This window comes from Daktulosphaira vitifoliae, unplaced genomic scaffold, assembly GCF_025091365.1.
Source record: "Daktulosphaira vitifoliae isolate Bord-2020 unplaced genomic scaffold, ASM2509136v1 Scaffold_2, whole genome shotgun sequence".
Classification (NCBI taxonomy): domain Eukaryota; kingdom Metazoa; phylum Arthropoda; class Insecta; order Hemiptera; family Phylloxeridae; genus Daktulosphaira; species Daktulosphaira vitifoliae.
This window is the reverse complement of record NW_026099573.1, coordinates 7,851,378-7,866,843: the sequence shown is the minus strand read 5'-3', so window position 1 is coordinate 7,866,843 and position 15,466 is coordinate 7,851,378. Positions and strand designations below refer to the sequence as shown.

The following is a 15,466-nucleotide window of genomic DNA, read 5'->3' as shown; positions in this document are numbered from 1 at the left end:
AAACGTCAAATTCGATATACGAGATTGAAGAAGAAGAAAAAAAAATAATAACTGTTTCCACGGTAATAAATTAATTTTGGCACAAAATTTTGCTAATAAACTGGAGTTTACGTCTGGAGGAGGGGAGGTATAAGCGGTGGCGGCCACCGCTTATACCGCCGACACTGTTGTAATTTGTATATTCGTCGTAGACGTAATGTGTTATGAATGTACGGTAGCATATTTAATAATTAATAATTATACTTATTTTATGTAATTAAAAAGTATATAGCGATAAGTTCTAAATTATCGATTCTTTATTGTGGGTACGCATCGTCGTTTATGCGCGTATTCGTCATAGAATTTAGTATTAATAAAAATCTTTATTGTAGAATCGATCGACTTATTATTGAACAAAACTACACGTATTGATTTTTTGTTCATAAACTTCTCGTCTGTTTGGTTAGTGCGGTTCGAAAAGAATTAACGCGTCACAAAAAGTTTGCGCAAACATCGTTGTCGCCGGCGTTGTTATTTTTTTACCGTTAATTTGGCCGCGTTCGCGTTTATATTTTTATAATATTTTTTCGCGTATACATATATAGCAATCGGAACCGCTGCACGTTAATTAGATATTATCGTTCGTTGGAGTTTCGTTTCGTCCGAGACCACCGCGTCCGATATCCTGCGAGTGCCGCGCACAAATGTTACCGTGACGATATCAACGTCGCCGTCGTCGTCGTGTTTGATCGTCGTAACGCTCGCGGCGGTCTGTTGTCGTTTTTCCGACGCGATCGACTGGAACGAATATCCCAACGGAGAACTGCTCCAGTCCGAAGTGATATTCAGCGTTCCCCGTAACGTCGTGCTGAGCCAAGTAAACGGCGGCAACGTTACCGCGAGTCAATACCGTTTGGCCGCGAGAATCAGGTCGTTGAAACTGCTGTACGCGTTGCTGTGCTATTGCAGGTACACGGCTGCGAGCGAACCGCTGAGCCTGACCAGGAGCACGATAATTACGCCGACCGAGCGCATCGTCGATTTCATGAACCGTCTCACCAAACGACGGTTTCCGATTTGGAGAGCGCGTTGAACGATACTATTTTGAATCCGCGTAACGCCGACGCGGACTTGTATCAGTTTTACCCGGTCGTGTTGCAGTTTGAAGACGCGGTTTACAGACTGTTGTTCGCGGACGTGAAAAAGTTCAATTTCACGTTGTCGGGTAAACCCGACATGAGATTTTTCGACGCCAAACTCGAGGAGGCGATTAAAACCTTGACGTTTTTCGACAACTTGGCCGACGACGAAACGTCAAAAAAGTACTTCCCTCTGAATTCAAACAACGAATGTGAGCGAGAACCCGTAAATTATTTCTATAATAAAATCAACGGCGAGTACGCGATTATGCCGCCAAAACAAGAAGAAAAAGAAGAAGAAGAAGAAGAAAATCTGATCCTTCTATTATTTATTTAATAGTTTAAATTATAATAATTCATTTGTATATTTTGAAACTTGTTGCACGGGAAATAATTTTGTTATTAAAATATGTTATAACTCGTGCACCGCGATTAAAGTAATAATAAACGCATATCTATAGAGAAATTTTCGTTGGCTTTTAGTTTAGTTGCGAAGCTGAGAAGGTATTGGTTTTACTATGATGTGTTTTTTTTTTTGAGTTTGTTACCACTTTTTCTCAGCTCTCACCGAACAGATTTCTTTCAAAGATACGTCAAGAGATTACAAATCGTATCTAGTCGAAGACATTACCCTCAAAACTTGAAAAAATTTCCCTCGTTCTCCGTAAATGGGGGAAATATCCAAAAAAAATTACAATTTTAAAAATCACTTATTTTCGAAATTTTTTCAATTTTTTTTTACTAAAAACTACTGTAACTTATTAAAAAATGATAACATATCAATATAATTTTTTTTGTAGATGCTTGTTGTCTTTACCTATCATTTGGTATATATTTTATGTAAATCTGACCCTTTATCTGCCTACAGGGGGGGATTTAAAATGACAACTTTGTTTTCACAGTGAAAATGGCTATCAAATGTTATTTTTGTGTGAAAATTCTCGATTTTATTTTTTTAATTTTTAACTCTATAATGCTATAACTTATTGAATAGTGTATCGATCAACACAATTTTTTTATGAGAAATAATTTTTTTTAATAATCCCTTTTTTATTCGACATACTTTATTTTAATCAAGATATTAATAAGAAACTATATAGCTTTTGGAATAATACACCATTTTTTTAAAATTNGAAACTATATAGCTTTTGGAATAATACACCATTTTTTTAAAATTTTACACTATCTAAAGATTTGCGTTTATTTTTGATAGTGATTTTAATCACTGTCAGATATCATTATACTTGATCCAACTATGTCACGTCACCACTGTGCCGCGAACCCCCTGTGCTGGGTTGGGTTTTTATTATTCTGATTTCGATTTTCTGTTATACACCCAAAGAAAAACCTCAATCAATTTTGATAGAGAAATTTTATCAAGGGTTGATGATAATGTTTTGTTAATACGAACAAAATAATAATTCTTATAAATAATTATTGTTCAAGACAAGAAAAAAAATTATCAAATTGATAAATAATAATTTATCGAATTTGGAGTCTTAGTCAATATGAAAATATGTTTTTATAAATATGATACAGGTTTAATTATTGTTGTGAAAAATATTTTTTAAAAAAAAATGGTAGATTTTTAGAATAAGTTACTTGAAAAAATAAAATTGCTGATGTTATTTTTAAATGATTTTATTATAATCGTACATTTTTTTTAATTACACGAGTTAAAAATAGTTTAATACTTCGTAGTATACATGAACAATTTGGTAAGTTACATGTATCAATTTATTTATTATACACTTGAGATTTATTACAGTGTTTTACAACAATATATACTTAAACTTTGTAAATTATTAAAATACGTGATTTCAATGAAATCAATTTAATAAATATAATAAAAATTATGTATTTGTTAAAATAAAAATTGTACTTGCTAGTAACACNAAAAAAGTTGTACTTACTAGTAACAAGGTGACAAGATGTGCACTCGACATTAAAAAAAAATGTAAATGGCCGACGTTTGTCCGCGGAGTGTATCCCTTGAAAATGTTCCAGGAAAATAACATTTGTCTATTAGAAAAAAAAAGAAAAACAAGCGCGAAAAGTTTTGCTTGAAACGCGTGATTGTTTTAAAACGCGGTTAGGCGTTGTACAAATCTGCACGCGCGTCATGGTCTAGACATACCATATGTATTCAATATACTCTCTAAGTGGCAGGTCTATTACCATAAAATATTATAGGAAATTTCCAAGGAATACAATATTACTGTCTTTTAAATAGTATTATCGTTTTATTCGGCGTCGATCAAAATATTTATTAATTAAATTGATTTCATTGAAATCACGTATTTTAATAATTTACAAAGTTTAAGTATATATTGTTGTAAAACACTGTAATAAATCTCAAGTGTATAATAAATAAATTTATACATGTAACTTACCAAACTGATCATGTATACTACTTTCGCCGTGAAGACAAGTTCAGAGGAACATTTTCAAAAGTTATGTTGAAAAAGTAAATTTTTTGTGAAAAAGTTGTCATTTTAAATCCCCCCCTGTAGGCAGATAAAGGGTCAGATTTACATAAAATATATACCAAATGATAGGTAAAGACAACAAGCATCTACAAAAAAAATTATATTGATATGTTATCATTTTTTAATAAGTTACAGTAGTTTTTAGTAAAAAAAAATTGAAAAAATTTCGAAAATAAGTGATTTTTAAAATTGTAATTTTTTTTGGATATTTCCCCCATTTACGGAGAACGAGGGAAATTTTTTCAAGTTTTGAGGGTAATGTCTTCGACTAGATACGATTTGTAATCTCTTGACGTATCTTTGAAAGAAATCTGTTCGGTGAGAGCTGAGAAAAAGTGGTAACAAACTCAAAAAAAAAAACACATCATAGTAAAACCAATACCTTCTCAGCTTCGCAACTAAACTAAAAGCCAACGAAAATTTCTCTATAGATATGCGTTTATTATTACTTTAATCGCGGTGCACGAGTTATAACATATTTTAATAACAAAATTATTTCCCGTGCAACAAGTTTCAAAATATACAAATGAATTATTATAATTTAAACTATTAAATAAATAATAGAAGGATCAGATTTTCTTCTTCTTCTTCTTCTTTTTCTTCTTGTTTTGGCGGCATAATCGCGTACTCGCCGTTGATTTTATTATAGAAATAATTTACGGGTTCTCGCTCACATTCGTTGTTTGAATTCAGAGGGAAGTACTTTTTTGACGTTTCGTCGTCGGCCAAGTTGTCGAAAAACGTCAAGGTTTTAATCGCCTCCTCGAGTTTGGCGTCGAAAAATCTCATGTCGGGTTTACCCGACAACGTGAAATTGAACTTTTTCACGTCCGCGAACAACAGTCTGTAAACCGCGTCTTCAAACTGCAACACGACCGGGTAAAACTGATACAAGTCCGCGTCGAATCTTGTTGAAGATAAAATATGTCGAATGAAAAATGTTCACCATGCTCATGGCTTTCATTTCCAAGATTTTCAGGAAAAAAATCTAAGTGTACATGAAGAAATGTATTTTCAATGACATGTTCAACCCTATTACCGATAAAATTAAAAAATATACATGTATGTTTTATTCAGAAAATAATATAATTATAAAATATACTGTATACCTATTTTTGAATAGTTTATCAATAAATCATTTTATTATCAGTTTGCTCATAAAATTTATTTTATTACTGAGGGCACAGCAATGGGAAATCCACTATCACCATTTTTAGCAGAACTTTTTATGAGTAGGTTTGAAACAAATTTAAAATACACTTATGGTGATTTTCCAAAAATTTGGGTTAGGTATGTCGATGATATTTTTGCAGTTATAAATAAAGATTTTAATATGGGGGTTTTCATACAACATTTAAATTCTTTTTACCCATCGATTAAATTTACATATGAACAAGAAATAGAGGGAAAATTGCCTTTTTTGGATTTATTAGTTAAAAGAACAGAGGGGGAACTAAATTTTGAAATTTATCGGAAAAACACACACACGTTCAGATACATTCCGAACACATCGAACCACACCTGGCAACACAAATTGTCAGCTTTTAATAGTATGGTTTACAGATTAATTAATATTCCGATGAATAAAATAGATTATGATAAAGAATTGGTGGTTATAAAAGAAATAGCTAAATTTAATGGGTATAACGAAAACATAATTTTGAAATTAGTCCGAAAACAAAAGTGGAAAAAAGAAAGGAGGGCAGCTAGTACACTCTCCAGCGAGGGGGAACAAAAAGTAATTAGATCACCAATTTTATTTTATCCGGGCATCTCAAATGGATTAACTAAAATATTTAAGAATTTTGGTATTACTTTGGTAACATCTAAGAGTAATAATTTAAGAGATTTATTAGGTAACCCTAAAGATAAGGTAGATGAAGGGGGGAAATCAGGCATTTATAAAATACAATGTGAAAGTTGTAATAAATGTTACGTAGGACAAACAAAAAGAAATATAGGGGTCAGGTTTAAAGAGCACTTAAGAAATATTAAAAATCAAGAAATTGAGAAATCTCCAGTGGCCGAACATTTATTGACACATAATCACTCTATTAAAACCATAAAACTAATTAAAAACGTAAATAATTACAAAGAACTTAATATCAGAGAAGCAATAGAAATGTTTAAAAATAAAAACAATTTAATTAATTGGGATCTTGGCCCACTGAAAAATTCATTATTAAACTTGTGTAAACTGGCAAAATGTGATAATATTACTTAGTGATAACGTCACTAGGTGATAAGGTCACTAGGGGTATATAAGGGAGTTTTTTCTAGTCGGGGTGTCAGTATGTGTTTAGCGTTGATAATGGTAACATTGTTTCCGAAATACGTATCCGCGACTTTTCATTAATTTTTTTGTGGCTTTTGAGTTTAATATTTTTAATATTTTTTAGTTTTTTTAAATTAATAATATTTTTAATATAGTTTTAATTTTACTTAGTTTTATAGTATAAAATAAAATCCCAATCGGTTTCATTAGAATTTTTTTCGGTAACGTTTCAGAGAGGTACGAAGCGGATCTGGCCAGTTTCAAACAAGCCGTCGCGGACGGCACGGTTACGGACGAGGCGATCATCGTGCGCTTCTATCTGCTGCTGCCGCCGTGGCACGACGCCGACGAAAAAATTCTAGACGACGTCCGAGCGATCAAACACTCTTATAAAGCCGATGACTGGTCCCGGTTGATCGAGGATATAAAGGACGAGGTCGATAATTGATTTCTTCGTCGAGGACGTGGAATACCGACGCAGTAATCCTCGCGATAAGTTGAACCTCGTTCAAGAAAATATACTGAGACGTTACTACGAGAGAAACCGCTGCGACGTAGACCAGGAGTTTAAAATGCGAGACGCCATGTACTAAAACAACCGAGAGTCGGACGACGACTCGTCCGCTAACGTCGTAAAACACGGCCGTTCGGCGGTGACCGAGTGTAGATTTTTGTATTTTATTGGAAATAAAAATTTATCTTTCTGTTACGTACGTTTTTTTTTCTTACCGCCGTAATACGATTTATCAATACTAGGCTCCGCCCCAGACCCGGGGCCCTACGGGTGGGTAAGCCTCTTCGGGCCGTCATCATGAGTAGGCCTCCGATTCCGGTAGGAGTACGATAAGTGTTTTGCAGAAAAAATATTACATCAGAATCGGTGCAACAAAATTATATTAAAAATGTTATTACTTAATGAAATCAAGAAAATTCAAAAAGAGAATATATAGTAAAACGTATTGGGTACAAGGTCGACGTTTATTAACGGGGTGTTCCCTTTAGGCGTATTGAAAAATTATTTTAATGCGCAGAAATGAGTCAATGCGCTTTATAAAAACAATGCGCGTCAACTTTTGTTGGTGAAAAAAATGTTGAAAATCTTAGCGAGCTCAGATTTTCAAAATTTTTTTTTTGTAATTTTCCCAGAAAAGCGTTTTTTTCCTTGTTCTATTATATGTATTAATATACCGCGATATACTAATATACCAAAATACTACCCGAGTAGCAATTCGAGTTTGTACGGGGTTAATTTGATATGGTAACAACGGTGTTGAACTCGGTTCAAATCCGTTCGTAGTGAGGTTCGAAACGAGATTTGAATGCGGATTTTAACACGGCGTGAACCGAGTTCTACAAAAGTTCCGCAAGAATTCGTAGACAGTTCCTCGGTTCTCGAGCACTCGAGCACATTACGGCGTGCTCTACTATGGTTGGGTTGGGTTGGGTCAACGATGGAAAAATGGCAGAAAATATTCCCAAACAAATTTTTTTTTTTTTTAATTGAATTAAGATATGTATAATGACATACTAAAAGTCCTCATCGATTGTAAGAGTACTGTAGGAATACTCTAAATGAACTGTAAGAGAACTGAAAGAGTACTATAAGAGTACTGTAAAAGTAATGGAAGAGTACTCTAAAATTACTGTAAAAGTACTGTAAGAATACTGTAAAAGTACTGGAAGAGTATTGGAAGAGCACTCTAAATATACTGTAAGAGTACAGTAAGGGTACTCTAAAGGTACTGGAAGAGTATTGGAAGAGTACTGGAAGAGTACTTTAAATTTACTGTAAGAGTACTGTAAGGGTACTCTAAAGGTACTGGAAGAGTACTTTAAATATACTGTAAGAGGACTGTAAGGGTACTCTAAAGGTACTGGAAGAGTACTTTAAATTTACTGAAAGGGTACTCTAAAGGTACTGTAAAAGTAATGGAAGAGTACTCTAAAATTACTGTAAAAGTACTGGAAGAGTATTGGAAGAGTGCTATAAGAGTACTCTAAAGGTACTGTAAGAGTACTGTAAAAGTACTGCAGAGTACTCTAAAGGTACTGTAAAAGTATTGGAAGAGTACTCTAAAGGTACTGTTGTGTTTTATTCCCCTGATGCTTTATAGTTGCCAGATCGCTTTATGAGAACAGCTATTTTGTTAACCGTCGTGTTCGGGTATTACGTTTTGCCCGGACACAGCATCTAAAAATAAAGGCACATTAGTACATAATATAACGACTGGTTAAGGCGTCTGAGTATCGGATCTTTTTTGCAGGGATCGATTATAGGCAATTTGGCGGTTGTTGCGTGTTACGCAGTGTCGTTGCGTGAGAAGTAAATGATTATTAGTGCGAGTGTCCGTTATTGGGAGTATTTGCACTATGTTATAGTTTATAACAAAACCGGTTGTGTACCTGCCTTACTTTTCGTGGCAATACGATTATAACGATAACGACGCACGTTTATTTTATGTAGTATAAAAACCTTAGTTTTAGTGATGGGAATTTCGGGCCAATCGAACGACGATCCGGATCGTTTGGATCGGATCGTTGAAATGACCCGTTCATATAACTCGTTCTTTCGTTCGTTTCTTACGATCGGTCACGGTTCTTATCAATTACTCCTCACTGTGGTTTTCTTGAACGAGTCGCTGAAATTCGCATTTTCAACGTGAAACCCAACCGCGATATCAGAATTTTTACTGATAATACACTTGTATAATCGGGTTATATATTATTTTTTCAAATACAAATTACTTGAAATAACATAATATGCTGATGTACACGAATATTTTTTGGTATAGAATAAAAACAAATAATTTATACTAGCGGATGAGTTGCTGCGGTACATAAATGCGTAGAATTTGTTTCTATAATAAGCGAAATCATTTAAATTATTTGTTTTCATAAAACGAGTTTTATAGAGAAATTAATTCGCCTTAATCAGATATTACAATTTACAGCGACTACGACCGGATTATAAAAGAGCGAGGGGTGGTTTAATACCTCTCACAACAACTATATTAGTCTAATAGTCAATTGTTGTCCTAGTTGCTAAATTCGTTAATTCATAGACCTATTTTCGCTTGTAAATAATTATATGAATGTAATATTTACGAAATAAATAGCTATATATTGATAATCGAAATTGTTCTTCAAATGAACAATACAGTAGGATACTCGAAATAATCTAACTGTATTAAACCTGCATGATTATGTTAGTAGAAAGATGTCACGACGACGACGACTTTGAAAATTTGGTCTGCAGACCTACAATAAAAATGTTTTTATCGCAAACCGAATAGTGTTGCTTTTAAACTCTCGTTGGCAATAAGTATTTTTTTTATTTAATTTTTTAAGAAAACATTTCAAGTATATACTTATAAAGAATCTATTATTCGTTTTTTTTTTTAAATTTTTATATTATAAGAATAGTTTGAGGTAAGTTAAAAAATTATACTCCATATGATAATAATTAATTATAAAAATATATTAGGCATAATTTATAAATTAATAGATGATGGCTTCAAAAACAAATTTAAATAAAAAACGTAGTGATATCTGGAATCATTATACGTTAATAGCACAAAATGTTGCAAAACGTAATTATTGCAATGAATCAAAAAGTTATAGTGGTGGATCAACTGGTAACTCAACTCGACATATTAAAATACGACATGTTACAGTACCATTACGTCGAACTATCACGGTAATTTAAAATAGAAATAATTTCTAATAGACTATACATATTTATGCACGATAATATAAAAATAAAATATGATTTTCCTCCTTTAATGAAAGTTTTATTTCTTGATAATCTTCATTCCGACTTTCAAGTGTTAAAAAAATATTCCATGATTATGTTGAATATAAGTTTCTGATCGTTTTTTAACCTTAAACACATAAATTAATACACAATTAAAAACCATTTCGGACAAATGAGATGATACAGTTTAAGTAGTTTTAATAAAATTATTAAGAATAAAAAAAAAATTAAATTAGGCAGCCTAAACGGCTCAGTCGTAAACGGCTTACTTCAGAATAAAGACAGAGAGGTTCAATTCCATTGCGCTGAGCTAGTTAGACTTTTTTTTCTTTGCCGCACAGCAGTAGACTATAATAGGATTTAACCCCCATTCGCAAGCAGGTTTTCTGGACTAAACGAGTAAAGACGTATATTAACATTAGACATTTATCGGTTAAGAGGGCAAAGACGTTAATTGATGTCCAAAATATATGATCATTGATAAAAATTATGATAATATAAAATTCGTTAATTTACGTTTTTAGTTCTTATGAAACTACTATTATTACTTGTAACTGTGCTGTTTATATTAATAAAACAAATAAATTTGTATAAATTTGGATCATAACATTTTAAAATTAATAAAGTTATTAAGTACTTGAATTTTAAATAGGTATATGAAAGTAATTCTGAAAATATTGACAATCCACAACCGTTAGCATCAAATCCAATTTCATTAACTCATCCTCCGGGTAATTCATTAATTCAAACTACATCTTCACCATCAATCAATCAATATACATAACCCCAATTGGCTATTGCAAATTTTATTCGACGACCACTGCCTTTTAGTAAATGAAAATCTATCGACCAACAACTCGTAAGAATGATAGTAAAAGAAAATACCACCCATTTAGTGTAGTAGAGGACAAAGAGTTTAGAAAGTTAATAAATTTATTATCTCCGAACTATATAATTCCTTCGAGAAAAACAATTTCTAATAGTATAATGCCTCAGATGTACAAGATGGTTATAGAAAAAGTTAAAGAGCAATTGAAAAATGTTACCGCTGCATGTTTAACTACTGATGGATGGACTTTTCGTAATAACCAAAGTTTTATTGCCGTAACAGCACATTTTTTAAATCCTGAAAATAATTCAGAGCTGTCCGCTTATTTATCGGGATGTACTAGTTTTCCCGAAAGTCACACGGCTGACAACTTAGCCTTGTTGGTTAAAAAATACAGTATTCGAGTGGGGATTAAATGATAGAGTAACAGCTGTAGTGACAGATAATGCGTCTAATATGAAATTAGCTATAGACAAATGTGACTGGAGACGAATATCCTGTTTTGCCCGTTCGGTGAATTTAGTGGTTCGAAATAGTTTAGAGATCATTGAACCAGTAATAACTAAAGTTAAAAATATTGTTTCATATTTTAAGAGGAGTTCTCACGCTTTAGCAAAGTCGGAAGAGTACCAAAAACAAACAGGAAGTCCTATTTTAAAGTTAAAACAAGATTGTCCAACACGTTGGAATTCTTGTTATGATATGCTAGAAAGAGTATTAAAGCTTAGAGATCCAATAACTGCAACCTTAGCTATTTTAAATAGTAATCACTCGAATTCCCTAAATTCTTATGATTGGGAAGTTATTATAGAAAGGATCTATTAAAAATTTTTTATGATATTACTGTTGAAATAGGTGCAGAAAAATATGTAACGATTTCAAAAGAAATAATTTTTGTTAATGCACTATTAAAGTATACTGCTAACTTTGTGGATGAAATAAGTTTGCCAAAAGAGGTACAAGAGGTATGGCTGAAATTTAAAAAGAAAAACTATTAATTCGATTTGGATCCGTTGAAGATAATCTTTTAATTGGTCAAGCTACTCTCCTCGATTCCAGGTTTAAGAGCCGTGCATTTTCTAATACTATTAAATGTAAAGAAATTATTAGACAATTGAAAAACAAAATATCAACCGTTACAACTGAAAATGAATTACCCGATTCTTACGAATTAATATCAGCCGAACCAATTTCTTCTACATCATCCGCAGTTCGGGGAGATTTCGATAAAACTGTTAACCGTATAATTGGTAGTAATAATTCAACAGCAGCGTCAATAATAGAGATGGATAAATATTTAAACGAACCGTTAATAAACCGTCATGAGAATCCATTACTATATGGTGGTCTGAAAGAAAAAAAATATACCCACGATTGTGCGAAATTGTAAAAAGGAGACTCTGCATAGTAGCAACATCAGTACCACGTGAAAGGCTGTTTTCTAAAGCTGGGCAGGTAGTAACTGACAGAAGAAATAGGTTAGAAACAAAAAAAATTTCTCAGATTTTGTTTCTAAATCATAATACGTAGAGCTGTATAACAAAAATTTTAATGTAATTTTTAAAAAAAGAACAGTATTGATAATATTATTTAAAATTATATAAGAATTTAATCTTTGGAGTTAAATTTAACAATTCATAAATTAAATAAGCAGTCCAAAGTGAACTGAAATCAAGTTGAAAGGTAAGTCATACAAGGTTATAGAAAAACTGAGTTTCTTGTATGGTTTTGAGAATTGAGAAATAGAAGATAATAAATTAGAATAAAAATTGAGTGAAGGTGAGGATACTTAAATTAATTGACAAGAGGAGATATATAAGGAATGAATATTATATATTCAGAATATATAAGAGATATTATTTCAGAGAAAAAAGATAATATGATAAAGAATAGACTAAGATGGTTTGGAATTAAATGGTTTTATAAACAAATAAATATATATTCGGGATATTGAGATGAATGGGTGAGATTAATACAAGGGTGGCTATCTCAAAATAGTCAGAAAATAGGTGAAAATAGTTTTAAAATATTTAGTATTTTTTAAAACTTAAATTAATATGAAACAGAATTGGACCAAATGCATCAATATTACAACTCGAAGTAATCAACATCTAACAGTGTACATTAACTAGTCACGGTAAGTATTTAACAAAAATTATCAAACAGCGAGTGACATTTGCTTATAAAAACTTAACACCAAAATTAAAAAGATAAATATTTACAACTGTTAATACATGTTAATAATATAAGATTAACTAAATTTAAAGAAGCTTTTAAATATTAATTAATCAAAATAGTAATAGTAATTATAAATTTTCTTACGAAAAATGTTGTTTGTTTAAAATATACATTTATGGAAAACTGAGGCACTTTAAGAAAAACTGTTCAAATTATTAAACAAAATAGAATTTAAAATAAACATCATGTACATACAATATTCATAAAGGATTAATACTGCGCACGGTGTTTTATTATTTCTCTCTAGGTTAGGCATAGGTTTTAACCGAAGTGCAGGTAAACGTTCAGTCAATGAACGAATCATGAAACAGTGTGTCCGATATATTGCGTGAAACGAACGAACGAACGAACGTATGAACGAATGAACGATATCTATTTTTTTTGTGATCCGGATCGACTCGTTCACTGATATGACCCGTTCAAAAAGACCCGTGTTCGTTCGTGAACGACCCATCACTACTTAGTTTAACATCAGCCTTACCGTAAATACTTATAGACGAATCACGATTTCACAATTGTTTATTGGTGATAAAAATTTTCAGTATGACGTCACTTGGGTATCGGTCAGGCCACTTTTTTGAAATTGTGATGCCTCCGCGCAAAAATTTTTTTTGAAAATATTAAAATTAATCAAAAATTTAAACTGTACTTGCAAGTGGTCTTTTTGTCGGCCTGCAACAATAACGTTGTTTGCCACTTGCATAACGACTAGCTATGGTAGCAAGAGTCGCCACTACCTAGGCGCGGTGTTACACCTATCAGATATTATTACCGGACAATAGGTGGAATTTAATTTTAAGTTAATTAATAGTTTAATTTAAGTTGTTATGTCGTTATATGTATAAATGTTATATGCTATATGTATGATTATAACACCTCGTGGTATATTAATCATAACTATGACAATTGAAGTTGTATGTGGTTGATATGTAAAACATATCGTAGCCCGTGTCAAGATCAAGGAACAGGGATAAAATACGCGCGAGCACTTAAGTTAGTCGTGCAATAAAATAAATATTACAAATAAAATTGATAAGGAAATTTAATTTAATTGTTAAAAATAGAAAATTAAGTTAAAAATGGACAAAAATGCGAATGCATCAAAAACCATGTCTACAAATAAAGGCAATAAAATATTTTAACAAAAAAAAAACAAATAATATTACAAACATCATGGACTGTATTGGAACGCATCCGTTAATGTTAATCGGAAATAAATTATCAACACCGGAGGCGGTCTAGACACTTGCCAACTTAGCGTTGGCTAGAAGAAAAGGGAAACACGTGCTCTCCACGCATAAACAAAATGAAATTAATTTATAATAAAAAAATTAAATAAAATAATTAATGAAATACAGCTCATTACATAAATATAATTATAAGAGAGAACGACACCCGGTCTCCGAAGAGACCCATCCGATGTTCTGGATGCTTCGCCGAAAAGCCCTGGCCGTTCGCCGTTGGCGGCTCTACTCCATCATTGAGAAAAAATGACAATACCACAATAAACGTGTGCACTCTAGCACGGTCAATGACAGAAGAAGGACGAAGAAGAGCCAACACCGATCTAACGACAATTTCAAATCGATAACGGCCAGTCTTTTTGGGAGGGATAAATACCGATGAGCGATTCGATTTGAATTGTATTTATTCTCTTTTGTCGCCTTATCCAGCGGTCAACAGCAGAAATAATGAGTTGTTGACACCGCTGTGTCAGAAAGAGGTTCTTTCGCGTGATAAAATAAACAAGTAGACATAACAAAAAATTATCGACGGCCCGCCTTTGAATTTGTGACGTTACACACTAAAGGGTTAAAAACATCGAAATTTCAAAAATATGGCCAAGTGACATGATACTGAATTCAAATTCGTTTTCAGAATTCTTATCGCATCAGTAGATTTGTCTACTGATGGAACAAAAACAGGTTGACCCAGACGCCTTAATATATTCGTGCATCAAGTACAAGGATTCGAAAATTAAGCAATAAGGTTCCCGACGTTCGTAACGATCGACTAGTTTTTAATGGAACGCGTAGTGCCGTACTAGGGTGGTCCTTATTTTACGAATTTCGAAATTTCTTTCGGGACACCCCTCCATTTTTTTCTTTGGTATAAAATTACAATATTTTGAATATTTAAGATAGTTTGAATATTTAAGATAGAAAAATTTTAATCAAAGAGCACAGCATTTTAAGGTTTTGACCGCGAATTTTCGAAGAATATTCGATAAAGCCATAAAAAAAAACCTATATTAGAGGTTATCGAGTGATTTCTTTTAATAAAAGTCAATATACAAGAAAGAACGTTATGTAGAGACAAATATTTTGATATATTATTTTTAAAAATGTATTGAATTTTTACATGTGATAGTAGAACTATAAAGTATGAGCTGGGACCCCCCCTAACCCAGATGTTGTGGGTTTACCCTGTCATAGGTGGACGGACGTTGTAAACGGCCGGGGGGTGGATATGGTGAAAGGTCGATGTTTCTCGTTCCTAAATAGCGTTTCGTTATACCGTGGTACATGTTACCTTGGTATATGCATAGTATACCTAGGTAGATGGAACATCAAACAGTATACTTTGATATATTATAGAAAAATTTGAGGGATTTTGAAAATTGCATAATTTTAGAAATATGTGGTAATATTTGAATGCGGAAAAGTGAAAGGTGTAATCAAGTGGCGGCGACGGCGGCTATTAATCCCACGAAACCCAACTATAGCTATGTGACGTGTAGGCCTTTGGTACTATTAGTGTGAA

General features: G+C 32.5%; 1 long non-coding RNA gene across 1 annotated transcript; it reads right to left on the bottom strand.

Annotated features, from left to right (window-relative positions):
- Window positions 1-9,901: 9,901 nt before the first annotated feature.
- Window positions 9,902-13,005, bottom strand: LOC126899113 (uncharacterized). The gene is made up of 2 exons (XR_007702481.1): window positions 12,788-13,005; window positions 9,902-10,027 (listed from the first exon to the last, which is right to left on the bottom strand). It is a non-coding gene; the product is annotated as an uncharacterized LOC126899113 (long non-coding RNA).
- Window positions 13,006-15,466: the final 2,461 nt, after the last annotated feature.